The 27,228-nt window shown below is 37.6% G+C and overlaps 1 long non-coding RNA gene across 1 annotated transcript in view; it reads left to right on the top strand.

Moving 5' to 3' along the window:
* The window catches only part of LOC122134986, a 54,043-nt gene extending 31,313 nt beyond the window's left edge, over window positions 1-22,730 (top strand). Inside the window, exon 2 of the long non-coding RNA XR_006153232.1 lies at window positions 22,235-22,730. This is a non-coding gene — a long non-coding RNA (uncharacterized LOC122134986). The remainder of the gene's footprint in view (window positions 1-22,234) is intronic.
* The last annotated feature ends 4,498 nt before the right edge of the window (window positions 22,731-27,228 follow it).

The following is a 27,228-nucleotide window of genomic DNA, read 5'->3' as shown; positions in this document are numbered from 1 at the left end:
AGGAAAATGTTAGATCGCGAGCATGCCTCTGGATGCTGTTCGGGCCCATAGCCTTTATTAACGCGGGCTTTGTTCTGGTTTGCCGGGTTGGTCACGAATTTCCACAAATTCACATCCACATTGTTTCTTTTCTAAATCTTCACAGTCTAACCCTCTAATTTCGCAGGTTTTATTTTATTATATTTCACTTTTAATAACTGGTTTTCGCATCTCTTACGGTTGTAAACATGTGAAGGGAAATTAAAGATTTAATGAATTAAGAATTCGTTCGATTTATTAATTTGTTCCCTTATATCACTTAAATCATGGGTTATTTAGGGAACAAAATTACATGAAACACTGAGACAGGTGGACAGTACTGCCACAAATTAATAAGTCACAGGAACGAATTAACAAGTTGTAGGAATGAATAACGTTACTATCTATCGCCTGTCACTGTGTCCCCGCAGCCATGCAAAGCGCACGATATGAAACAATTATCTGAAATGAAATGACCTTAGTTACTACATTTCTATTGCTTTTTATGTTGAAGAACTTTTATGTTGTTTCTATTTTAATGTACTTTAAGTTTAAATCACATTAGTTAAAAGCTTAATTTGTACATATGATGAAGAATGATGATGCTTTTATATACCGTCACCGTCACTCACAGCCGCGCTCGCACGTGTGTTCTGCGCATGAGCCGCAGCAGCCCAACATTAAATCGGTTAACCGACCATCGACAACCTTAATCGATTGTATCGCTTATCGACAATTAATCGATCATCGATTAATCGTTGACATCCCTAATATATATTATATATATATATATATATATATATATATATATAATGAAGATGAAATGACGTCAAAAAGATTCGCAGTGTTACGTAGGGTAATATTTGTGGAAGTGTACATAAGACTGTAACGCGTAAATTAAATTAGCATGCGCAAGAGAAGCTTTTGTAAAGGTGTAAATCGCGTTTCAAGCGTAAGAAAAAAATTAGTTTGCAGCATTTTACTGTTACTTTTAATGTGAAACTGCAGCTTCATGCTTAAGCAAAATAAATATGATATGCATGCTTCTGACTTCCATTTTTCTGTGCTTACACTTTTGGCACGTTTTTTTTTTTGCTTTTTCCGCCAAAAGATGGTCAAAAGCACTGCAAAGCCTGCAAAACGGATTGACAGCAGAGAACAAAATCACTGTTGCAAATTTCTAAATGACCTTTTGTGCATGTGGGGCAGAAAGTTCCCGAAATAATCCGATATGTACAGCTCCGTCTTTCTTTTCTCTGCACTTACAATTTTGGCACGATTCTCTCACTAACTGAGTTTTGCAAGGTTCCCCCCCCCCCGAAGGGCGAGGGAGGGGTCCACCATCTTCTTTGTAGCCAATGAAAATGAGCCTCTTGCTGACCATCTTCATTTACTCTTATCTGATTGGTTCAATAAAACACATCATATGCCAAGACATTAAAGGGTTAGTTCAGCCAAAAATGAAAATTTATGTCATTAATGACTCACCCTCATGTTCGTTCCAAAACCCGTAAGACCTCGTTCATCTTCGCGAAACACAGTTTTTAAGATATTTTAAGATTTAGTCCGAGAAGCTTTCTGATCCTCCATTGAGAATGTATGTACGGTATACTTCGTCCACGTCCAGAAAGGTAATAAAAACTCATCAAAGTAGTCCATGTGCATCAGAGGGTCCGTTAGAATTTATTGAAGCATCGAAAATATATTATTTTGCTCCAACAATAACAAAAATTATGACTTTTATTGAGCATTTTCTTCTCTTCCCGGGTCTGTTGTGAACGCGACTATCTGTGACTGTTGACGTACGACGCTGCTGACGTGTTTTTCTGGTGCGCCCAATAACAAAGAAAACGACGTCAGCAGCGTCGTCGTCGTCAGCGGCATCACTGCACTGTTGTGAACGCGCTCATAACAGACCGGAAGAGAAGAAAATGACGAATAAAAGTTGTAAAATTTTTGTTATTTTTGGAGCAAAATGTATTTTCGATGCTTCAATAAATTCTAACTGATTTTTGTTATTTTTGGAGCAAAATGTATTTTCGATGCTTCAATAAATTCTAACTGAAGGACCCAGTACACCACCTACATACATTTTCAATGGAGGGACAGAAAGCTCTCAGACTAAATCTAAAATATCTTAACTGTGTTCTGAAGATGAACGGAGGTCTTACAGGTTTGGAACGACATGAGGGTGAGTCATTAATGACATAATTTCCATTTTGGGTGAACTAACCCTTTAATCTTCATTTAGTTCAAAATAGTTATTGCTGCAAGAATGGTACTTTGAACATACTTTGAAGTCCAGACACGGCCGTTCAATCCAACGGCCGTCGGCTGCCCTGCTGATTCATCATCAAAAAGAAAAAAAGTGTCAAATAAAGTAACGTTGACGAAAACCGAACCGAACAAAAGGGAGTGCTAATGCAATCTATTTTTGCTTATAAGAAACCGAAACTGTCATATATTGCCCCGCAGTGGCCAGTAGTATACGGCCCGCTGGGGTCCCACACTTTAAGACTCATTAGGATGCATCAGTTTTAAAATATTTGAAATGTAAGTCACCTAAAAAGATTGTTTTCAGTTTATGATGTCAATACTATCTCCAACCAGGAGAGGTTCAGCCACTCCCTGAATTTAATTTCAGTGTAATAGGACATCCACTCCAATGTAAACATTCCACTATAAATTAGCAAATAATAAATGAAAAACTGACCATGAAAACAGCATTTTTCCAGTCAAGATGGTAAAACAGATTATCTTTTTACCAAGTTCAAGGGGAGTACTTATATGTTTGGAAATCTGTTATTCGTCATCAAACAGCTACGCACAAACAACATGGGACGCCAGAGTTGCACTTGCCTCAAATATCAAAGGTAAAATGCATTGTCATCAAAAGCTTTTTGCCAAATGCATGGACAGAAATGTTTGCACTGAAAAACTATGTTCTTAGGGTTTCCATGGTTCCTTAAAGTCTTAAGTTAAATTGTTTAAATTTTAAGGGGGCCAAGTAAACTCTAAAATGATACATAAAGTCTTTAATTATAAGAGGTCTTAAACAGAAAAACAAGAATTGCAATATAAGATTAGTATGTAGATTAAACTACAAAAGGCTATGATTTCACTAAACTAAACTTGAGCACTGCACGTTTTCAAAGTCAGGCGCGCTGCTTTGTGCTGCCGTTACCGGGGAAACTGCTAGTTCTACCAGAAAGACTCAGGAGGTGAAGATAAACCCAAAAGTACTTATTTACAAAAACCAATACAAAGAACATAATTTGGCGAAGGCCCCATCTGTAGCTTGAATCAGACGTTGTAGATTCCAGCTAATCCTGCCGAAGATGAAGGCAGGGTGGAGCATACCCCCGCATGGACGGGGCCAACCTGGTGGTGGTGGGGAGGATGGATGGGGAAAACGTTGTGGCAGTATCTGCAAAACACAATGAAGGGTGAGTAGAGGGCTTTATATTATTCGTGTTGAGTGCCGATTGGCTAGATCTAAATGTAATATGTGACTTGGCATTAAGTCTTTCTAGGAGAACTTGCGCTGACGCTTTCCATTTCTACCAGAAAGACTCAGGGAGGTGAAGATAAAACTAAAAGTATTTATATACAAAACCAATACAAAAGAACAGAATTATTTTGGCATAGGCCCCATCTGTAAGCTTGAATCAGACGTTGTAGATTCCAGCTAATCCTGCTGAAGACGAAGGCAGGGCGGAGCATACCCCACGACCGAGAAAAGAAAGAAGATTAATACCCCACCAGACAAAAGTACTTCTTACAAGATCCTAGATCCTAGATCATAAAAAACAAAAAAAAAAAAAAAAAAAAAAGAAGAAAAAATAAGATTTAATTAGTTATAATTAAAGAGATTATAAAAGCATTTAAGAATGTATCAGATTATAGCTTAAGTATTAGCTTATAGAGTAGAGGAGATGGGCCACGATAGGCCAGACAGTGATAGACGCCACAACAGGCCAAGTATTGGTAGAGGCCAAGATAGGCCAGGTATTGATAGAGGCCAAGATAGGCCAGATAGTGATAGAGGCCAAGAAAGGCCGGATATTGATAGAGGCCACGATAGGCCGGGTAGAGCCACGATAGGCCAGACAGTGGACAGAGGGCCGGATAGGCCATACTGAGAGTAAGGCCACAGAAAAGGCCCCGGCGGGCCACAGAAGATGGGAAATGACCCCGACAGGCCACAGTGGGAACGGCCCCAACGGGCCACAGAAGATGGAAAAGGCCACTTTTTCCACTGTCGGGCTAGTGCAAGCCAGTGCTTTAAACAGGCCAGCCGGGGCGGGGCGTAATAGCCTCGGGCTTGTAGCACTGCGGGCAAAATAGCGCTGAGTTTCCACCGTCGGGTTAGAAGGTCCACTGCGCTTCACTAAAAACCCGCCCTTTACACACCTCTCAGGAACAACGTCACACAACCCCATCATTTCACCAACAAAGAGAAGTTATCAGAAAACTAATAAGAAATAAGTCACTGGAACAAGCGATCACAAAACGAACATGATAAAAAGCGGCGGCCGTTTTTTTTATTTTTTTTTTTTTTTTTTTTTTTTTTATCCAAATTTTTTTTTTTTTTTTTTTTTTTTTTTTTTTACATAGATCATAATGAATTAATTTATCAGGATTTAAAATTAGTCACAAAGAAATAAAGTGTTATGAACATAGCCTGCTTATTCAGACATGTCGGTTTCTGTTTATTTGTAGTCACATACATCATATTTTAGAAAGAATTTCTATATTTTATAAAAAGCTCCCGAACAAAAACCATTATTATATTTTAATGACATAGGCTAGCCAGAGCTAAACTCGAGACGAGACTTATGACAGATAAAATATGTTACTAAATAAATACACAATTGTGATAGAGAAAATAAGAAGCTGACGTGTGATTTCTTCAAGTGGTCGTATTTACCATGTTTACTATGGTGACGTTAATGGCTAGCGTGCATAGTCTTTTGCATCGCTTATAAATATTTCTGACCTTGTATGGTGATTATAATCCACATCGGATCAAGTTATTTTAAACACTCGCTGCTGACTGAAAGTGAGTTAAAAAAGTTTTTAATGCTGGTGTTATAGCTGTTAGCTTTCTGAAATGATCCACGGCACTGACGCAACTGTTCTTTTGTTCTTATCTAGAAAAAGCTGGCCCGCTTTGGCCCAAGGTTTTCTTCGGGCCAAAAAAACCCGGGCCGTTGGCTCTGAGAAAGCACCGGAAAGTGACAGTGGAAATGTGACTGGCCCTGGCACGCACAAGCACACACCCCCTTTTGGCAAGAAAAGTGGAAACGCGGCTAATGGCCGCGGAGAAAAGCCTAGCTAGGCCACAGATGGAGATGCCCCAAGATGGGCCATATTGAGAAAGCCTAGAGGCCGTAGAATGAAATGCCTCAGTAGGCACAGAGAGAAAAGCCATGTAAACAGACCAAGGTGGGAACACCACGAGATGGGTAACAGAGGGTAAGGCCATGAAAGAAAGGCCACAGAAAGAAAGGCCAAGTTAAGCAGCAGTTTTGTACCACCACCAGTAATTGCATATAGATTACTTTGAGGACAGCCTGATATTCTTTTGAGATGGTTTGTGGTTCAGGTCTAATGTAGGATTCGAATGCAGAGGATGACCATCTTCCCAGTAGCTTGATAGTTTATGTTTGAACTCCAAGTTCAACAGCAGTAGTGGCTAGGGCTGTCAAAAAAAAAAAAAAAAAAAATTGAATTTCGAGTGATACATCGAATTTAAAAATAAAAATCCACATTCGAATGCAAAATCATTGCACTTTTGGCATATTTCGTGCATTTTCTAGAGGGACACCGTTGGACTCACGTCTCGCACAAGAGAGAAAGCCATGTAAAATTAATGTAAGTTCATCTAAGCTGAACTTTTTATATTCTTTTATCGTTGCTTTATGGTAGGTTTTTCCACATTGCACTGCCTCTTCTGTTTTAAAATGAAAAATGTAATTGGCTTTCCGTCCTTTGTATTAAACTATGCATACATACATGATGCTGTTTTGATTATAGTTGTTTAAGCAACTTAATTGTAATTGGTTTATAAACATTATTTTAAATAGTATTCACTTCACAGTCATGTATTCTAATGCTTTGAATAAACGTGCATTAGTAATATTTTTTGCTCGATGCACCCTCTTGTGACCTCAGGAGAGAAGCCAAAAGCTTTTCTTCACCCAAACTGAAATTATGCATTTTGAATATAATTTGAATTTTGATAATATATAAATACAAAATTTGAATTTAGTTTCTCAGCTTGATGGCGGATTACAGGAATTCTAAACCACAGCATTGAGTAAAAGAGGCCATTAGTTTAGGTTAAATGATAGAAGTAGAATTAGGGTTCTAGCAGTGACTTTAGAGCATATACACAGATACATTAACATTCTTTAGGCTAGACTCCTGCGCACGCTTGATAGAACTCCATCTAAATGCCAGAACCCGCAGAGGGAAACCGATTCCCCCAAAAAATAGAAATTGAGCCAGATCAGCATGACCATAAAAAGAAGAGATACTCAATGTTAAGGGAAGACCCCGATAGGCTGTGATATGTGAAGGCCACAATAGGCCAAATTTCATAAACAGTAATGGACAAACTGATGACCACCATAGCAGAGTTATGCAAAGTGCCACAATAGTCCGTGTAATGTGAAGGACGCAACAGTCAAGTAAGACCGAAGTCAATAGGTATAAGGAACAGAATGACAGAGGCGTCGGACTGGGGGTAAAACCAGTACTGATTACCAGGGCCCCAAAGGAAGAGAGGGCCCTTGAAAAGTCTGAAATATATTTTATTTTACCTGGATATTTTCATTTCCTAATTAAATTTCATAATGAATGTCAGATGAAACGTAAATTTTGTGTATTGGCTGAATAACTTGGTTGATTGACTGACTGTCTCATGATCCCACCCCCCTTGCTAATGCGCCAAAGGGTTTTGTCCATCTGCACGCAGTTTGTTTATGTTAGTTGAGCATCTGGTGCTGGTGGAGCGCTGTAGAAATGTCTTTCTCAAAGAAAGCCAAATCAGGCCACCAAAAAAGAAAGGAAAGACGGGAGAAGGAAAGAAAACAAAATGAGGGGGAAACAATTGGTTACTGACTTCTTTTCAAAGAAAGGTGAGCACCAACCTAGAACACAAAATTTATAGTGCTAAACTGCTTGAATATTCCCGCGAATCCGCGATCGTTAGTGCTCTAAAAATTAACTGAGACAACCCATTGAAAGAGCAGAACATACACTTTCAGATGGCAATTTGGTTATACATGTAATCTCAGGTAAAGGCTACATAAATAAACTGTACACTAACAATGCTGTTTGCATACAACACAACATTATAATAGCGTAATTTTGAAACATGTTTAATTTTGAATGAATAGGCTATAATATCTAAAATTAGCAATAGTAGGCTAATCAGTGTCATAGGTAGCTTGTTAGCTCATCAGTAGCTACAAGTGAAATTCGAACAATTAGAATATTGTGCAAAAGTTCATTTATTTCAGTAATTCTAATATATAATATAGTTCATATATTAATATATTGATACAATGGTATAACTAATATATTATATAGACTCATTACATGCAAAGTGAGATATTTCAAGCCTTTATTTGTTTTAATGTTGATGATTATTTATGGCTCACAGCTTACGAAAACCCCAAATTCAAAATTTGAATATTGTGAAAAGGTTTTCATAGCTGTAAGCCATAATCATCAAAATTACAACAAATAAAGGCTTGCAATATCTCACTTTGCATGTAATGAGTATATGTAATATATTAGTTTCACCTTTTAAGTTGAATTACAGAAATTAACTTTTACATTATGTACACAAATGTTTAGAAATGAACAACATTATATTTTGTCAGATTTAGTAGAAGCAGATCTTAACTTGTGAAACACATGGCCCTCAGTTTCAGAAACTGTCACATCAGGGAGGGAGTGGAGTAGCAACAGACCCTTCATTCTCTTCCTTGGATTTGAGACAAGGTGAGCTAATATAGTTCAAAATGAAAGCAAACCATGTTTAGCCATTCTGACTGAAAGGTGTTAAGTGACACTAACATCATAGTGTGTTTTATTTTAGTAGGTTATAATTAGGATAAGACGGTTAATATTAAATGTATCCTTCATGTAGAGAAAGATAGAGAAAGATGTGATTGAGGATGATGGTGGAAGTGAAGAGAGCAGGGAGCATGAGTGTTGCTCTGAGCACAGTGTGCAAATGAGAGATGGAGAGGGACTGGAAAGTAAGCAGAGCAATTCAGACCAGTTTTTGTCAGAGGATCCATGACTATGGCCAGATAAATAACTAATGATCAGAGAGACACCATAGTATGCAGGCTGGCAAGTAAAGGTACAGAGAAAACAAAACAAAATGCCACCTAAAGATATGGAAGGGAAACCATTTCCCATTTATCTTGAATTTGTAAAGTCAGCAAACAGCCGTGAAAAAAATCAGAAGAGACTGGCTTATTCATAGTGAGAGTGCAGAGGGCTCTATATTGCATCCCATGCCTTCTGTTCTCTCATGAGCTGACAAAGCCGTCAAGAAGTGCTCTGAACAGCAAGGATGGAGTTAAATTGGCACACATTAAATGGCAAAGAATGTACAACAAATTTGGCCAGAACATGAGACAAACATGCCTCATAAACAGTGCTATGTGAAATGGAAAAGCCTTCAGCACTCATTACTGGCAGCAACTGAAGTTGATGGTCACCTTCAAAGACAACTATTGGCAGAAATAGAAAAGAATAGGCTTATTCTACAGAGGCTTTTGCATGTGACCCTACATTTGGCATCACAAAACCTTGCATTCAGAGGCAAAAATTCAAATTTAGATGATGTCCACAATGGGCATTTTCTTGGCACTTTAGAGTTGTTGGCACATTATGATCCCATTTTACACGAGCACCTGGAAAAAGTAAGGGAAAAGAAGAAAGATGGGTCAAGGTTAACACACTATCTAAGTCCTGAGACGCAGAATGAATTCATTGAGCTCTGTGGCAAAAGAGTGTTGAACGCTATCCTGGCGGAAAGAGAAGCTGCAATTTACTTCTCAGTGATATGTGACCTCAACACCAGACATCTCTCACACTGAACAGAATGTGCTATTGTTGAGATATGTACATCAAGATGTAGAAAGTGATGTATGGAAGATAACCGAGAGATTCTGTCTATTGAAAACTTTTATAAAAAGACAGGCAGGGAAATCTCTGAAATGATTCAGGCAGTATTGCAGGACAGGGGCATACCATTAGAGGACTGTAGGGGACAGGGTTATGACCAATGGAGCCAACATGTCAGGGAAAGTGAAAGGTGTGCAAGCTGAGATTTTAAAACAAAACCCACTTGCTACGTACTCCCCCTGTGCTTCCCATACCCTCAATTTGGTGGGTGTACATGCAGCTCAGTCATGCCCCGAGGCCTCAACATTGCTTGGCAGTGTTAATCGCCTATACAATTTCTTTAGCGCTAGTCCAGAGCGATGGGCAATCTTGAAGGAAAAAACTGGATGCTCTCTTCATCATCTCTCTGACACTCGATGGAGTGCCCGGATTGCTGCGGTACGAGTGGTGGCAACTCACCTACCCTCTATTCTGGTAGCACTACAATGTGTATTAGATACATGCAGCCTTACAAATGATGGCAAGTCTGAGGTAAAAGGTCTAAAAAAATATTTCAACACATTTGATGCAGTTGTTCTACTCACTGTGTGGGTAAAGGTACTAAAGTGCATGGAAAATCGTAACCAGATTCTTCAGGCAGGGGATATTTCTTTGTCCATTGAGGCTGCAAACATCAAGGCACTACAAGAGGAAATGCAGGATCTTCATTGTGAATGGGACTCCCTCCTTGCCGAGGCCTGCTTAGTAGCCCTAGCCATGGAGATTCCTGCTCAATTTCAGGGTGAAGAGAAGCGGAAAAGGAAAAGGAAATGTATGCCAGATGAGAGTTCAGAAGATGAAACTAAAGAGAATGCTTCAACTGTATTCAGAAACCAGGTCTTTTTGTTGCAATGAACAGCATAATCAGTGATTTAGGTGCAAGGTTCCAGACCACAGCCACCATATGCGAAACATTTGCACCGATTCTGAAGTTGGCAGATATGTCAGAAGAAGAGATAAAAGTAACATGCCGGGCTCTGACAAGAATATACCACAAAGACCTCACAGCTGAATTTGAGGATTAAATGCTGCACCTGAAAGCAATACAAAGGCCACATTTCCTCATAATCAGTCCCTTCTTCAGCTCCTTAATGACATATACAAGCTGCAGCTACAGAGCATTTTTGGACAAATCTGTATTGCACTGAGGATTTTCTGCACCCCACCAGTCACTGTTGCTGGTGGTGAACGGGCTTTCAGCAAATTGAAATTTGTTAAAAACTACTTGAGGTCAACAATGTGCCAGGATAGGCTCAACAGTCTTGCTCTTCTCTCCATTGAAAGCCAATTGGCAAAAAAAATTGGACTTTCAGGACCTCATCAATGACTTTGCCAGCAAAAAGACACGCCAGTGGGCATTTACTGGGGAATAACTTCAGTATAAGCTATACATTTGAGGAAGCTATAGTATGTAAGCAATAGCATTTGTTTCATTTTGCCTTTTTTCTCCAGATAGTGAATAACTTGTTTGATTGCACTGACTAGTGACACAAGTTTGTTTGTCTTTTATTATGAATGGAGCTTTTTGTTCATGTACAAAACTAAAAACGGCATTTTTAAGATTTAATTTATGCCTTGAAGTAATGTAGCGTAATTAAAATAATTGTTCTCTCAATTAAAATTGGACTATATACCAGACTATGATAAGTGTGAGATGATGACTTTAGCACGTATGGCATTAATATTAGGCTAACATCAGTGGCATTTACTGAGAACACTGCAATGTCATATAAGCTATCTGTTCCCTTTGTCTTGTTCATTCTGCAAATAAAATATGACTAAATCATATTTTGACTAAATCTTGTTTGGTTATCATATAGTACGCAGTTTGTTCATGTAGGGATTAAAAAACTAAAATAGTATTGGGGGGGCATGGGGGCCCATCAGGACTGCCTATGCATAGGGCCCGGGATCTTGTGCAACGCCCCTGCAGAATGAACCAACACCAGTAGATGCAAAAAAAAAAAAAGCCTTGATTATAGCTTAAAGTCCGCATGATATCAAATTGACTTTACTAGCGCACATTGCTAGTCTTGATGTAAACAGTTAATCATATTGTTTGTCTTCGTAATCTTTAATCAAAATCTGAACATTTACTCACGCTCTGGAATGCATTCTTTTTCTGATGATGTCAGTTTGACAGCTTGGGCAGAATATACTTAAACACACCCCTCCAGGCGTTAGTTTGCTATGAGTGAGAGACAAAGACCAGGGAGCGCAAACACAAGACCATGCCCTCTATTCAATATTCCATTTCAGATGGAAATACGTCACTACACTGAAATAAAGTCGGCAGCAACTTCCGCTTCACCTGGACTTTAACATGCCCTCTATTCAATATTCCATTTCAGATGGAAATACGTCACTACACTGAAATACGTATACATTAGCTTGATAGAGCCTGCGTTCATAATAGTGCCAGTCCAAAGAGTGAGCTGTGTAAAGAAGAGGTGTGAGCCACGGTTCTCTGCATCTGCAGCCATGGAATCTAAATGATTGCATTGTAATAAAATGCCAAGGTTAGTAAGATGATCAAATAAAGTAATTAAGTTTTATGCAGAAAGCGTAAAAACACATAAGTATAAATATCGGAACTGTAAAACAGAACTATTCTCTGGATAAACGAAACTGTTAAACAGGTCTATTCTCCAGCTTAACTCCCACGAAAGCTTGATAGACTGCAGACAAGACTCTATTTAACCATAGGAACCCGACGAGCGAACCAATAAATATTAGTAGTGTTTGGAATTAGGACAAAGGATAGAAAAATAAATCTTGATACATTACCCTTGCAGAAGGATAAGAACACTTTACATTTAACAACGATGCCTTACTAGCCAATTAAACTTCATTAGCTATTGAATCCTGTAAAGGCATCCTGTAAAGAAAGCCCTTACACAAAGATTTCTGCAGAACTTTAAAGCAGATACGAGATGAGCATACACTGTCCACGACATTAAAGTTCACGGAGTACTAAACTAAACTAAATTAACAGAATAGTAGTAATTATAACCTCCAGGTCCAAACATTGATGAAGTTTAGGAGGAAATCTGGAGAGGAAGTCATCTCTCTAAAAACATCAGACTATAGAAAGGCCTTGACAAGTGCAAGTTCCAAGATAGAATACTTTAATGCTTACCACACAGAAAGAGCACCAGCTAGTTATTTAATAGCGCAAACTAATGCCACATAGCTAAGCTAGAGCTAATTGCCTTAAATATGTCCTGAGAATAGTAAAAGAAAAACAGATTAGACAAAAAGTATGATGAAATTATTAGTTATTCAATATATTGTGTATTGGGAAAACTTTAGTGTTTGAGCATAGCAAGAAAATGTGTCCGTTTACGTTCATGCTCTTATTCAGAGGACACTGGTGCAGAAATATACAGCGAGGACCTCTTTGCAGAAATGGTCTATGCAACAGGAGAGACTCAAGTCGTAATACTTACCCCATTCCAGTACAAAGCATTCCGGAATTGTTGTAGATAGACGCGCAAATGAAACAATGACTGAATAAACTAAGACAAACGCATATGATTAAGACAACAAATATCTTACAGTGTGCTAGACATAGCATATTTTACAGAAATGAATAATACGAGCAACTATCTTTATCAGTATCAGTATAGAGATAGTAAGCCTTTAATAACGAGCCTCAAAATGGCTCGTTAAAAAAGAGTTGTTCCAAACATTGAATGTATTAGTTTGAGCAACATCTTAATTATGCAGTCCTAGTCTGCTAGATAAATGAACAATCACGCAACACCAAGCGCTTTATCTTAAACTCTGCGGATATTTGTACATAAACGTTTGTATTGTAAATGAATTTTTATAAATCGTTTATTAATGTTTATAAATGTTAATATTAATGATTTTCATTCATTGTTTTTTATTTCATGTTGTGTGTGTGTGAATATGTGCATATATATATATATATATATATATATATATATATTATATATATATATATATATATATATGAGATATAATGTGTGTGTGTAAAACAAAATGCATCCTACCAATTGCACTGTCCCATATTCCAACACACATAAAAAGTGTTCCTTTATAGGTTAGCTCATTCTTTCAAATCATATGTATTCAGAGTGACCCTGTCTATCACTGTATTCAACTCTATTAATTTTCAAGGCTTTTTACTGTTTAGTTTTGGAGACAACTAAAAGCAAATTCACATAATACATTGTTGTACTTTGTTTATTTTGGTTTATTTAAGTATATTCAAACACTCTTCCTTTATAGGTTAGATCATTCTTTCAATAGATATGTATTCAGAGTGACCCTGACTATCACTCTATTCATTTTCAAGGCATTGTATTGTGTAGTTTTTGAGAAAACTAAAAGCAAAATCACCCCCAAATAACAAAATACATCCTAGCAATTGCACTGTCCCCATGTTCCAACACTCATAAAAAGGGTTCCTTTATAGGTTAGCTCATTATTTCAAATCATATGTATTCAGAGTGACGCTGGCTATCACTGTATTCATTTTCAAGGCATTTACTGTATAGTTTTGGCGAAAACTAAAAGCAAAATCACCCCAAATAACAAAATGCATTCTAGCAATTGCACTGTGTCATCATTTTCCAAAACTCCAAAAAGGGTTCCTTTATAGGTTAGCTCATTCTTTCAATTGATATATGTTCAAAGTGAGCCTGACTATCACTGTATTAAATTTCAAAGCATTTTACTGTATAGTTTTAGAGAAAACTAAAAGCAAAATCACCCAAAACAAAAAGGGTTCCGCAATTGCACTGTGTCCCATTTTCCAACACTCATAAAAAGGGTTCCTTTATTGGTTAGCTCATTCTTTTAAATCATATGTATTCAGAGTGACCCTGGCTATCACTGTATTAATTTTCAAGTCATTGTACTGTATAGTTTTTGAGAAAAACTAAAAGCAAAATCACCCCAAATAACAAAATGCATCCTAGAAATTGCACTGTCATCATTTTCCAACACTCATAAAAAGTGTTCCTTTATAGACTAATAATAATAATAGCAAATAATGTTTGTTATATAATACTTAGCATGTGTTTTTAATCTCAAAAGATAAGGTATTTGTTTCAAATTAGGGCATGTAACAGGATGCAAGAGCTAAATTAGTTTAGCCAGGTCTTATTTTAAATGTCATCAAAAAGAACTTTCCTGACTTCTTTTTGTGCTCTTATTTACATTTACATTTACATTTAGTCATTTAGCAGACGCTTTATCCAAAGCGACTTACAAATGAGGACAATGGAAGCAATCAAAAAAAACAAAAGAGCAATGATATATAAGTGCTATAACAAGTCTCAGATAGCTTAACGTAGTACACGTAGCAAGGGCTTTTAAATAATATAATAAATAAAAAGAAAAAAACAGAATAGAAAAAGAATAGAGAAAGCTAGTGTTAGAGGTCTTTTTTATAATTGTATAATAAATGAAAATAATATAGAATACAAAAAGATTAGATGGGTAGTTAGTTTTTTTTTTTTTTTTAAGAATATAATTAGAATAGTGAGTGCTAAAGTTATAGGGTCAAATAAAGATGGAAGAGATGTGTTTTAAGCCGATTCTTGAAGATGGCTAAGGACTCAGCTGCTCGGATTGAGTTGGGCAGGTCATTCCACAAGGAGGGAACATTTAATTTAAAAGGCCGTAAAAGTGACTTTGTGCTTCTTTGGGATGGCACAATCAAGCGATGTTCACTTGCAGAACACAAGCTTCTAGAGGGCACATAAGTCTGAAGTAATGAATTTAGGTAAAGGGGTGCAGAGCCAGAGCTGGTTTTTTAGGCAAACATCAATTCCTTGAATTTTATGCGGGCAGCTGTTGGTAGCCAGTGCAAATTGATAAATAGAGGTGTGACGTGTATTCTTTTCGGCTCATTAAAAATTAATCTTGCTGCTGCGTTCTGGATTAATTGTAAAGGCTGGATAGAACTGGCTGGAAGACCTGCCAAGAGAGCATTCCAATAGTCCAGCCTGGACAGAACAAAAGCTTGAACAAGGAGTTGTACCTGCCAAGAGAGCATTCCAATAGTCCAGCCTGGACAGAACGAAAAAAAGCAAATCTGCAGGACCGGACTGTTTTAGCAACGTGGTCTTAGAAAGTTAGCTGATCATCAATCATAACTCCAAGGTTTCTGGCTGTTTTTGAAGAAGTTATGGTTGATGTGCCTAACTTGATGATGAAATTGTGATGAAACGATGGGTTTGCTGGAACCACAAGCAGTTCTGTCTTGGCAAGGTTGAGTTGAAGGTGATGGTCCTTCAAGAACTGAGCCCTGAGGCACCCCAGTAGTGAGATGTTGCGACTTGGACACCTCACCTCTCCAAGATACTTTGAAGGACCTATCTGATAGGTAAGACTCAAACCACTGGAGTGCGGTTCCTGAGATGCCCTTTGTCAGTAGGGTTGACAGGAGGATCTGGTGAACTATGTCAAAATCAGCGGATAGATCAAGCAAGATAAGTATTGAAGGTTTGGATTCTGCTCTTGCCAGTCTTAGGGCTACAGTAACTGAGAGCATGGCAGTCTCAGTTGAATGTCCACTTCTGAAGCCAGATTGGTTGCTGTCAAGGAGGTTGTTCTGTGTGAGAAAGGCACAGACTTGGTTGAACACAGCTCATTCAAAGTGTTTTTGCAATGAACGGAAGAAGGGAAACTGGTTTGTAGTTCTCTAAAAGAGGTGGGTTGAGGGTGGGTTTCTTAAGTAGTGGAGTTATACAAGCCTGTCTAAATGATGAGGGGAAAACACCAGTGTGGAGGGATGTGTTAATGATGTGAGTGAGTGCAGGTACTCAGGAGAACTGCCGGAGAAATGGCTTGAATGAGATGAGATGTAATATGATCAAGCGGACAAGTAGTATGATGATTAGAAAGGATGTGTTTGGAGACTTCTGCCTCAGAGAGTGAAGAGAAGGATGTGAATGAGTATATGTTTGCTGGTGAGATGTGCTTGATGGATTGTGGTGTGGGAAATTATCCACTGATGTTTTAATTTTTTTAATGCATTGGAGACATTAGCAGAGAAGGAAGAGAGGAGTGACTGATACACAGTAAGGTCAGTAGTATTTTTGGATTTGCGCCACACTCTTTCAGCAAGCTCTAAGCTTAGAATGATGTTCACGTAGAACATCAGATAACCAAGGGGTTGAAGGGGTGGTACGGGCTGGCCTGGAAGAAAAGGGGCAAACAGTGTCTAAACAAGATGTAAGAGTGGAGCAGAAAGTATCAATAACACTGTTAGTAACAAAAGATGCTAACAGTTCAGGGGAAGGAAGCGAAGATGAAACCATTGCAGATAGCCGGGAGGGTGAGAGTGAGCGTAGGTTTACGTCGAAAGATGACATGTGGAGGGGTAAGTGATGTATCAGGAACCATGTTGAGGTTAAGAGTGAGGAGGAAGTGATCAGAGGTGTGCAGTGGAGTAACCAGTACATGATCAGTGGAGCAGTGTCGTGTGTAGATAAGGTCCAGTTGGTTGCCTGATTTGTGAGTAGCAGTAGTTGACACTCGGTTGAGATCAAAAGAGGTAAGCAGAGTGTGGAAGTCAGCAGATAGAGGTTTATCTAGGTGGATGTTTGAAATCTCCAAGCATAACTAGGGGAGTACCATCCTCAGGAAAGGTTGAGAGCAGCACATACTTCATCCAAAAAGTTACCTAGTGGTCCTGGGGGTCGATAGACAACTACAAAATGTATTTTAAGAGGGTAGGTAACAGTAACTGAATGAGATTCAAAGGAGCTGCTGATACCCAAAGATGGTAAATTACTTATTATTATTTGAATTAATACAGTAATAATAGTCAGGGTAACTGTGAACAGGAATCAATTGAAAGAACGAGCAAACCTATAAAGGAAAGATTTTTATGAGTGTTTGAAAATAGGACATAGTGTAAAAATGCTTATGCACTCAGATGCTTGGAGTATTTTTATTAAGGTTTGAAAATGAGACATTATGTAAAAGTGTTTATCACTTAGACACTTGTGAATTGTGAATTTGCCTTTAATTTTCTCCAAAATTATACAGTAAAAATATTTACCATTTTTTAAGTGATAATCTTGGTCACTCTGAATACATATGAATTGAAAGAATGAGCTGACCTATAAAGGAACACTTTTTATGTGTGTTGGAAAATGGGACAGTGCAATTGCTAGGATGCATTTTTTGTTATACACACACACACACACACACACACACATAATATATATATATATATATATATATATATATATATATATATATATATATATATATATGCACATATAAACAAACATGAAATAAAAAAACAATGAATGCAAATCATTAATATTAACATTTATAAACATCTATGAACGATTTATAATAATTAATGTGCAATACAAACGTTTATGTACAAAAATAAAGTATTTAAAAACTAAAAATGTAAAATTAAAGTTAAAATAAGCAAATGTATAAAGGTTAACATGTGTATGACAACTTCTTTACTTGCATTTTGACTGCTCACAGCACCCATACCGTAAGTGTATGATTACACGCGCAATACAAAAAAAAAGTGTGGCGGGCTTGACCTTGTATTTTCAAAGCGCAGCTGGCTTGACCGCAGTATATTTTTAAATGTGAACCAGTGGATTGACAAAAAAATATAATAATATAATTTATTAATAATAGCTAACTGTTAATTAGTTAATATAATAATTGATACATTTTGCGCTTCCCTCTTTTTTAAAAATTGTTTAAAGTCTGAAATGTGAAGAGCAGGTCTTAAAAGGTTTTTAAAGCATTTTTTAACTCCTCCTCATCCGAGTGGACGCGGAGGTGGCATAGTAACAATTTTAATGAACTCTCTCTCTGCATGCTGTCGATTGGTCCCTGGAACGGTCTTTTCCAGCATTGAATCTCAGTTTCTTCACTTGGACTGGAATGGTCCTGTACTGTCTAGTGGTGATTTACCATCCTCCGCACTGCACTAAGGATTTTATACAGCATTTCACTGAACTGATCAGCAATATTGCCACAAAATTATGATCGCTTTCTATTGGTGGGCAACTTTAATATCCATGCCTGCTGTCCGTCTAAACCCTTGTCACATGAGTTTCTCAATATTTCGATGCTTTTAATCTATCCCAGTGGATCAGTGACGCACATCCTATTCACGGACATACGTTGGATCTTGCACTCTCATATGGGCTTGATGTGACTGATATTGTGGTCTCAGATTTTATGATCTCCGACCATAAGCCTATATTATTCACACTGTCTCTTCCAGAGCTCTCTTATTTTTCAAATACAACTGTAAGTCTTTCTCGCTTCTACTCTCCACAGTTTTAGCACAAAATTTCAACTTGAGTTTTGCTGAATGTTGCTCACAGTTGCACTTGGATCAACTGTTAGCTGACTTGGATGCCTGATCAACATCTTAGCCTCTTGAACTCTGTCTGGCTTAAGGCAGCAAAATGCAACTGCCCCCCTTAAGCCTCACAAGCAAAAAAAATCTGTACTGTGGCAAAACTCTGATACCCGACTCCTAAGACAAAACTGTAGAAAGGCAGAATGTAAATGGAAACAAGATAGCCTGCATATCTCTCTTCAAATGTTCAGAGACTCTCTTACTTCTTACCAGGCTGCAGCTAAGTCTGCAAAAGCTGCATACTTTTATAAACCTAATTGAGACTAATCACTTTAACCTAAGGTTTTGTTTTCAATTATTCAATCTGTTACCAATCCTTCTGTTAACACCTTGCCTGTTGCCTCTGATGCTCTCTGTGAAAGCTTCTTGAGATATTTTAGTGACAAAATTACTAACTTAAGACTTGGTGTCTGCCCCCACTTTTAACTTTAACCATCTCTCCAATCATGTCATCTTCCGCTGCATTTTTGGATGCTTTTGAACCCATCAGTCTCCAGGAATTGAAGGAGGTGATTGACAATCTTAAACCCTCATTCTGTTCTAGCGATATCATTCACCCCAAATTTTTAAAATTAATTATTAATTTGATTGGGCCAGGTCTGCTGTCTCTTATTAATAAGTGTCTCCAAACTGGCTCTGTTCCTGTCGACTTTAAAGTTGCTACAGTCACTCCTCTACTCAAGAAGCCTTCACTGGACCCCACTGTTCTAAAAATTTTTCGTCCAATTTCTGTTTTGCCTTTCATTTCAAAAGTTTTAGAGAAAATTGTGCTGAATCAACTTCAACACTTTTTGACTAGTAATTGTATTTATGAGGTTTTTCAATCTGGTTTAAGTCTGCTCACAGCACTGAGTCCGACCTTTTGAGAGTGTTAAATGATAATTACCTCTCTAATGATTCAGGGGACTCTGTGGTTCTTATTCTTTAGATTTATCGGCTGCTTTTGATACCATAGACCACTCCTTACTATTATCAGATTAGAGTCTTGGGTAGGTCTAAAAGCAAACGCTCTGAAATGGTTTCAGTTCATACCTATCTGACAGAAAGTTTTGACTGAGATCTGACCTGTGGCCTTCCACAAGGCTCTATTTTAGCTCCCTCTCTATTTTCTCTTTACATGCTACCTCTGGGTTCTATTCTAAGAAAACATGGTGTGTCGTTTTTTCATTTCTACGCAGATGACACTCAAATCTATCTTCCAGTTAAGAAAAACAACTCCACTGCGATCACTTCTCTTCTCCAATGTTTTAGAGGAGGTTAAATTATGGCTAGCCCAAAATTTCCTCTTCTTAAACGAGGACAAGACAGAGGTAATTGTTTTCGGTCCTAATGAGAACTCTCAGTGTATAAGCCCTGAGCTTGAAAGTTTATCCGTTTTTAGATCCTCACGGGTGCAGAACCTAGGTATTATTATTGACCAACACTTAAAATTTGATAGGACATATCTCCTCTGTTATTGGATCCAGTTTCTATCAGCTTCGTTTACTGTCTAAAATTAAAAACTTTCTCACTCCAAAAACTCTAGAAATGGCTGTTCATGCGTTTGTTACGTCGCGTCTAGATTACTGCAATTCTTTATATTGCGGTATATCTAAATCTCAAATTGTGTGACTTCAGCTTGTCCAAAATGCTGAAGCCAGACTTCTTTTAAAGTGTCGTAAACATGAACACATCACTCCAATTTAGATCCCTTCACTGGTTGCCAATTTGTCAGAGAATAGACTTTAAAATTATCCTCTTCATTTATAAATGTCTATTTTATCTGAACTTAGCTCCTGTCTATTTATCTGAACTTCTTCATCCTTATACTGCATCAAGAAGCCTACGTTCCTGTGACCAGGCTTTGTTGGTGGTCCCTCGCGTTAGGCTACAGCGTAGAGGGGAGCGTGCATTTGCGGTGGCAGGGCCACCACTCTGGAATACCCTGCCTTTAGAGATCAGACTGGCCCCTTCCTTGTCTATTTTTAAGTCCTTGCTAAAAACTTTTTTATTTTCCTTAGTGTATTGACTACTGTGATATGTTAAATATTTAAATGGGTGGTTTTAAATTTTTGTCTGGTCTATTTTCCATATATGTAATATTCCTGCTCTTCTGTAAAGCACTTTGGTCAGCCTGGAGGCTGTTGTAAATGCGCTATACAAATAAAATTGAAATTGAAATTGAAATTGGTAATATTCTTGCTCTTCTGTAAAGCACTTTGGTCAGCCTGGACCCGGTTAGTTTATGGTACCATTTGGAATAACTATTTATTCATTTAATTTTAATAAGCCCTTTTTAACTGTCCTCTTATGTTGTTTTGAGAATGTTTTGTAGGCCAATAATAAAAAAATAGGACCTCTGTACATTTGTTTGTGGCAAATTTACATACAATGCAATTATTTGTTGGGGTGATATTGCTGTCAACTGACAACAAAGTTTCCCTTCTCAGTTAGCTTAACTGCTCAAGTTTTATAGTTAATAAAATCTTTTAAAACAAATTACATTAATTATAGTTTTAATTTCCTTCAATAAAAAGGAAATTGAGTAAGACGATTGTAAAAGGTGTGTGGACTTGAAAATGCTGGCCCTCATCACTATCAAAGTTGCCCATCATTGCTACAGAGCATGTAGCCTATGAGCACTATATTAAAATCCCAGGACCCCCCTAGTCCGAACGTTTACTGCTATTTATTACTTCGCACATTGTCTGACATGAATAGTCCATTCATTCATAAAGGGACAACAACGATTATACAATGGGTTACATTTCAGAGATAGGCCTATTGTGTTAGAAAATGTTAGATGATAAGTCTAATTTACATGACACATACACACACACACACACACAGAGAGAGAGAGACATGTGAATACTCAGAATAATTCCGTTGTTTCAGATTTCTAGATTCTAGGTTTATGCTTATTATTGTCATATTATACACATCTCCTACTGAAAAAAAAAAAAAAAAAAAAAAAATATATATATATATATATATATATAAACCATCACATATAATTTTTAATGGTTTTACTGGTTATAATGAAATTGTATTGGTTTTAATGGAAACTGTAATGGGGCCCTGTTGGTCTCTACTGTTAATTGGTCACCTTCTGTTGGTGGCTTTTGTTAAAACCATTACATCCTAATGTTATATGTCCCAAAAAACACTCTACATGATACCATTATTTAATGGTTTTAATGGTTAAAAATTGATGGTTTGTAATTTATGTGATGGTTTCTATTGTTTTTGTCAGAAGGGTCACCATGGGTTTTGTGATGTTATTTGCCATAAATACGACAGAATTGCTGTAATATTAGAGATAGTAGTGACTGTTTGTAGTTTTGGTGGACCTATTTGGGAGAAAATCCAGGGCTGTTTTTTCACTCCCAGTCCATCCCTGTGAACAACTGTCACAAAAATAACAGATTTTCAGTGACTTACTGTAGGGTACTGACGCAGTATCAAGAATCAGGGGTGTGTAAAACTTTTGAACCTGTTCATTTGTGTGCTATAAAGGATTCTCATCAAGGCAAAGAGTTACATTAATGTTTGTCAACTGTGGTGGAACAGAGCAGTTTTATTTAATAGAATCTGCATTCATTTGGAAGAAATGGTGAATTGGTTAAAAATAATGATTCATTTCTTCTGCAGGTGCATCTGGTGTTGATATTGATGGAGTGTCAGTGATGGAGGGAGATTCAGTCACTCTACACACCGATGTTAAGACAAAGCAACAAGAGAAAATTAGATGGTATTTTAATGGCACTCCTATCGCTCAAATCAATGGAGATCAGAGTTATATCTGTACAGATGTTTAGTGTAATGAAGGGACTGATAGATTCAGAGACAGACTGAAGCTGGATCATCAGACTGGATCTCTGACCATCATGAACATCACAAACACGCACTCTGGAGTTTATAAACTACTGATAAGCACCAGCAGCTGGGACAGTGAAAAGAGCTTCAGTGTTACTGTCATGGTGAGTCATGTTTAAAAATTACTCTTGTATGTGCAAGTCACGTCATTAATATGTTCTTAGTTATCATTTTTGCAGTGACATTTAGATGTGATTTTATTTTTAATTCACATACAGTATATAGACGATTTCATCAAAAACCACATTACTGTTAAAGTGGAATTTGCAGATTTAAATTTGAATTTAGTTTCAGTATGATTTACAACATTTTGTTTTTTATTTGTTATTATAGATTTTTCAGTTACCTTCTACTGATCATCTCTTTAAATCCATCTCTTATTTCACAGTCAGTATGTTTTCCCCTCCCACCAGGAATCCAAAGTGCAAAGTATTTAGTTTCAAATCTCTTTAATAGCACAAAATGGTAATAAATGATGCTTTCCAGACGAAGTCAAGAGGGCATGTTTTATTACTTACATATACTCTTGAATCTTATGTGATGTTTTCCCCTAAAAGATGCTCCCGCAGCTGTTGGTTTGTGTTTCAGATGTTCCTGCTGCTGAACGAGAAAAAATTAAGAGAAAGTCAGTGAAGGAGGGAGAATCTGTCACTTTAGGTCCTGATGTAGTAAAAAACCCAGATGATTTAAAAATGTGGTATTTTAATGACATTCTCATCGCTCAAATCAGTGGAGATCAGAGTAAGATCTGTACAGATGTTCAGTGTATGAAGGTACTGAGAGATTCAGAGACAGACTGAAGCTGGATCATCAGACTGGATCTCTGACCATCACAAACACCAGAACCAATGACTCTGGACTTTATAAACTACAGATCAGCAGCAGTAGATTCAGCATCATAAAGACGTACAGTGTTAGCGTCACTGGTGAGTATCATTTTGGTCATTCAGTGCTTTTTTACTTTAACAGTTTTAGAAAACTGATATATTTAAATCGGTCCAGGGGAAGTCGTGGCCTAATGGTTAGAGAGTTTGACTCCTAACCCTAAAGTTGTGGGTTCGAGTCTCTGGCCGGCAGTACCACGACTGAGGTGCCCTTTGAGCACGGCACTGAACCCCCAACTGCTCCCCGGGCGCCGTGACGTTAAAAAGTCATCCGATGATCCGGCTGGGAGCACGCAGGGGCGTGACGTTAAAAAGTCATCCGCTGATCCGGCTGGGAGCACGCCGGGGGGTGACGTTAAAGGGTCATCCGATGATCCGACCGGGAGCATGCAGGGGGGTGACGTTTAAAAAGTCATCACGATGATCCGGCCGGGAGAACGCCGGGGGGTGACCTTAAAAAGTCATCTGATGATCCGGCCGGGAGCACGCCGGGGGGGTGACGTTAAAAAGTCATCCGATGATCCAGCTGGGAGCATGCAGGGGGGTGACGTTAAAAAGTCATCCGATGATCTGGCTGGGAGCACGCCGGGGGGTGACGTTAAAAAGTCATCCGATGATCCAGCGGGAGCCCGCAGGGGCGTGACCGTTAAAAAAGTCAATCCGATGATCATCCGATGATCCAGCTGGGAGCACGCCAGGAGGTGTGGCGTTAAAAAGAATCATCCGATGATCCAGCTGGGAGCACGCCGGGGAGTGATGTTAAAAAGCGTCATCCGATGATCCGGCTGGGAGCACGCAGGGGGATGACGTCAAAAAGACATCCGATGATCCGGCTGTGAGCTAAGACACTGAATCACATTACTTGCAGTAAAACTAAAGCCGGTTTCACACTGCACACGTAAGCAGCGCATATTTTTTTTTTGGCACCCCATCTTCACAGGTTAGAGTGTTCACACTGCATGCAGAGGTGGTGTGGAAGTGCGTAGTAGGAGCAGAGCAGAAGCGGCAGAGCAGCCATCGTTTCGGCGCTAAGTGTATTTTTGCTATGCCGATCACGCTGGATTAAAGCCACAGTGCATTGTTCTTGTAAATAAAAAAAAAAAAAAAGTAAACACGAAAAACAACAACTTTTTACCATAAAATCAAATAAGTGAGCTGTTCCATGTTTCCAGGGTTGAGGGAGTAACGGAATACATGTATCAGAGTTTACGTAATCAGGATACAAAAATCTAGTAACTGTAATCCGTTACAGTTACATCAAAAAACAAAGTATTCAGATTACAATTATTTTTTTTTAAAAAGTGGTAATACTATCAGGATTCCATTTGTTTAATTTAAAATTAAATAAATGGAGTACTTTGATTTTTTAATTTAAAATTTATAAATTTTAATTTTTTGTATTTTTTTATAATTTTTAATTTATAATTTTAAATTTTTTGACATAATAACACCCATCTACAATTATTCTCCATCTATTCAGCATCTGGCTCATATTCACAATTTCAACCATATTCTCAAAATTGTTTTCAATGTCTTCAAATCCATATTTTGATCATTGGCAGCTTCTTTGCCACATCCACTATCAAATGCTAGTGACACTTAGAATTTGATTGTGTACAGTTAAGTGCTCTTCAGTAAAGCCATTTAAGCTATTTCAGGTTTTGCTGATGATATACTTTGTATTATGCTTGTTGTAATTATCTGTGAAACATCATGTCATCATTGTGTATCAAACATTTTCACAGGGAAGAAAAAGAAAACACGATGAAAATTTCATTGGTCTTGAAACATTCCTTATCCAGTGGCTCACTTTACAAACATATTTTGATTTTATTTATTTGATGCTATAAAAATGGGGTGTGACATCATGATTACATGAGTCTAATTAAGTTTGGGCAGGACCTCCACTTCACGACTGTCACCTATGCTTTTTTTTTTTTTTTTTCTCAGTTTTTTTTTACAGTTTATGTTTGAATTGGATTACGTTGATGTTAATTCATCCTCTTTGAGTACATGGACGTGCAAGCACAATCAGTTTTTTTTTTTTTGTCTGCATTAACAGTTTATGTGACTCCAGCAGATCAATAAAAAAAAAAAAGGAAGGACAACATCTGATGCTGGACATGGGTGTGCTTTTTGTGCTTTTTGTGTCAAATAGCCTACAGTATAATGGGACTTTAGTATGTAAATGGGATTAGAATAAGTAACTGGGAAATAAGCGCAAATGTCAGGGGTGTGTAAAAAACCTCCATGCAGGGCCCAAAAAGTCAAATTGTAGGGGAAGTTCAGAAATTTTTGATTAATACTGCGTGTATCCTTAGTAAACTGTGTTGTAAAATATGTTGTACTATCTTTCAGGTCACCTGATCCAGCATGACATCAGGTGCCTTTTTATGCTCAACCTGGGAAATGCTGAGCTGGCACCCAAAAAGTCTGTCTTTAAAACTGACTTGAGACATTTGGGACATTTTGAAAACACATTCCATGTGTGTTCCATAGATAGTTTCATGTTATGTGTTAATGTTTTTGTGTGTGTGTGTTGTTGCATTTCTCTCTGTGATATATTCATTTACCCATTAAACTGTGCATTTAATGCCAGTATGAATATCAATATGATGAAATATATGTAGTGCATTTGGCGTTATTTCAGCATGCAACAGAATGTTTCTACTATTGTCTGGAGCCATGTTTATAAAAAGATGTGAGAACAAGAATTGTTTGTATTGTAAAAGTGTATTAATTAGTTGATATGTATATATAGAAATATATATATGCCCTTGAATTCTAATATTTCTCAGACACACAATACGATCTCTCAGTAATATTGCAATTTAGTTTGAGTGAATCTTTTATCTGTCAGATTTAGTATTTTATGGTAAAACTGTTTTGTCTAAAGCAGAAGTCAAATGGTTTTATATGAACAAGAATGGAAAAATGCCTTCAGCTGCTTTCACTCACACACACACCTCAGACACACCCACACAGACATCACACACAGTCTTCCAGCAGTAGACACATTCTCATGCACAAGCTGCTTGCCGACCCAGAAGATCAAACCACAGTTCTGTACAGATGAGACAAAGGCAAATTCTTTTTAGGAGATCATTTCAATAATCAGTCTTTATTTATTATTACACGTGGTGATTCTCACCAATCCCTAAACTCAACCAAACACACAGTCTGAGGTTGTTGCAGGAAGAAAGCAGATCTGATACTAGAAACACACTGAAGATCATCATCTCGTGGCAATGGGTGCATACTCCACATGATCCTCCTCTTCAACATGCTGAAAAGAAAATCACACAAGAGAGGATAATACTAAAAAAAAAAAAGAAAAGAAAAGTGTGACTCTCTTAGAAAGACAGATTCTGTGACTTTCTGGCTTCACTGATTCACATGAATATACAATATAATGTATTATCTTATCTGATTTGCTTTCAGATGTTTTACCGGTTCCTTTCTGCTAAAAAGTAAGCACACACAAGGTTCAGTCCACTTAAATTTGTAAAACAGAACTTAATTATTTTGTATTGGGATTTAAAAATCTATACTTCCCAGCATGTGTTTCACAGCACACCATTAGGAGAGTAAATGTTGAAATTAACTAAGTAAATGTTTTTTTGTTTGCTTGTTTGTTTGTTTTTGTTTTCAGCAAAATGAAAGACATTTAAAGTGTTCATTAGTGTTTAATGCTCCTTTATGTTAGGGATTTAAAAGAGTTTCTGTTGTGTTGTTGAGTTATGGTCATCATCTTGCTGAAGAGTAGCACTTGTGCTTTTGGTGTGCATTGCACAATCATTACTCAGTGAGAAATAACACTGCCAATAATAAATTATGTTTACACTAATATGTGATTCTGCTATATATTAGTTAGCTGACACACAA

The sequence above is a fragment of the Cyprinus carpio genome, chromosome A22 (genome assembly GCF_018340385.1).
Source record: "Cyprinus carpio isolate SPL01 chromosome A22, ASM1834038v1, whole genome shotgun sequence".
Taxonomy (NCBI): domain Eukaryota; kingdom Metazoa; phylum Chordata; class Actinopteri; order Cypriniformes; family Cyprinidae; genus Cyprinus; species Cyprinus carpio.
The sequence above is the reverse complement of the archived record's forward strand: the minus strand, read 5'-3'. Positions and strand labels throughout refer to the sequence as shown.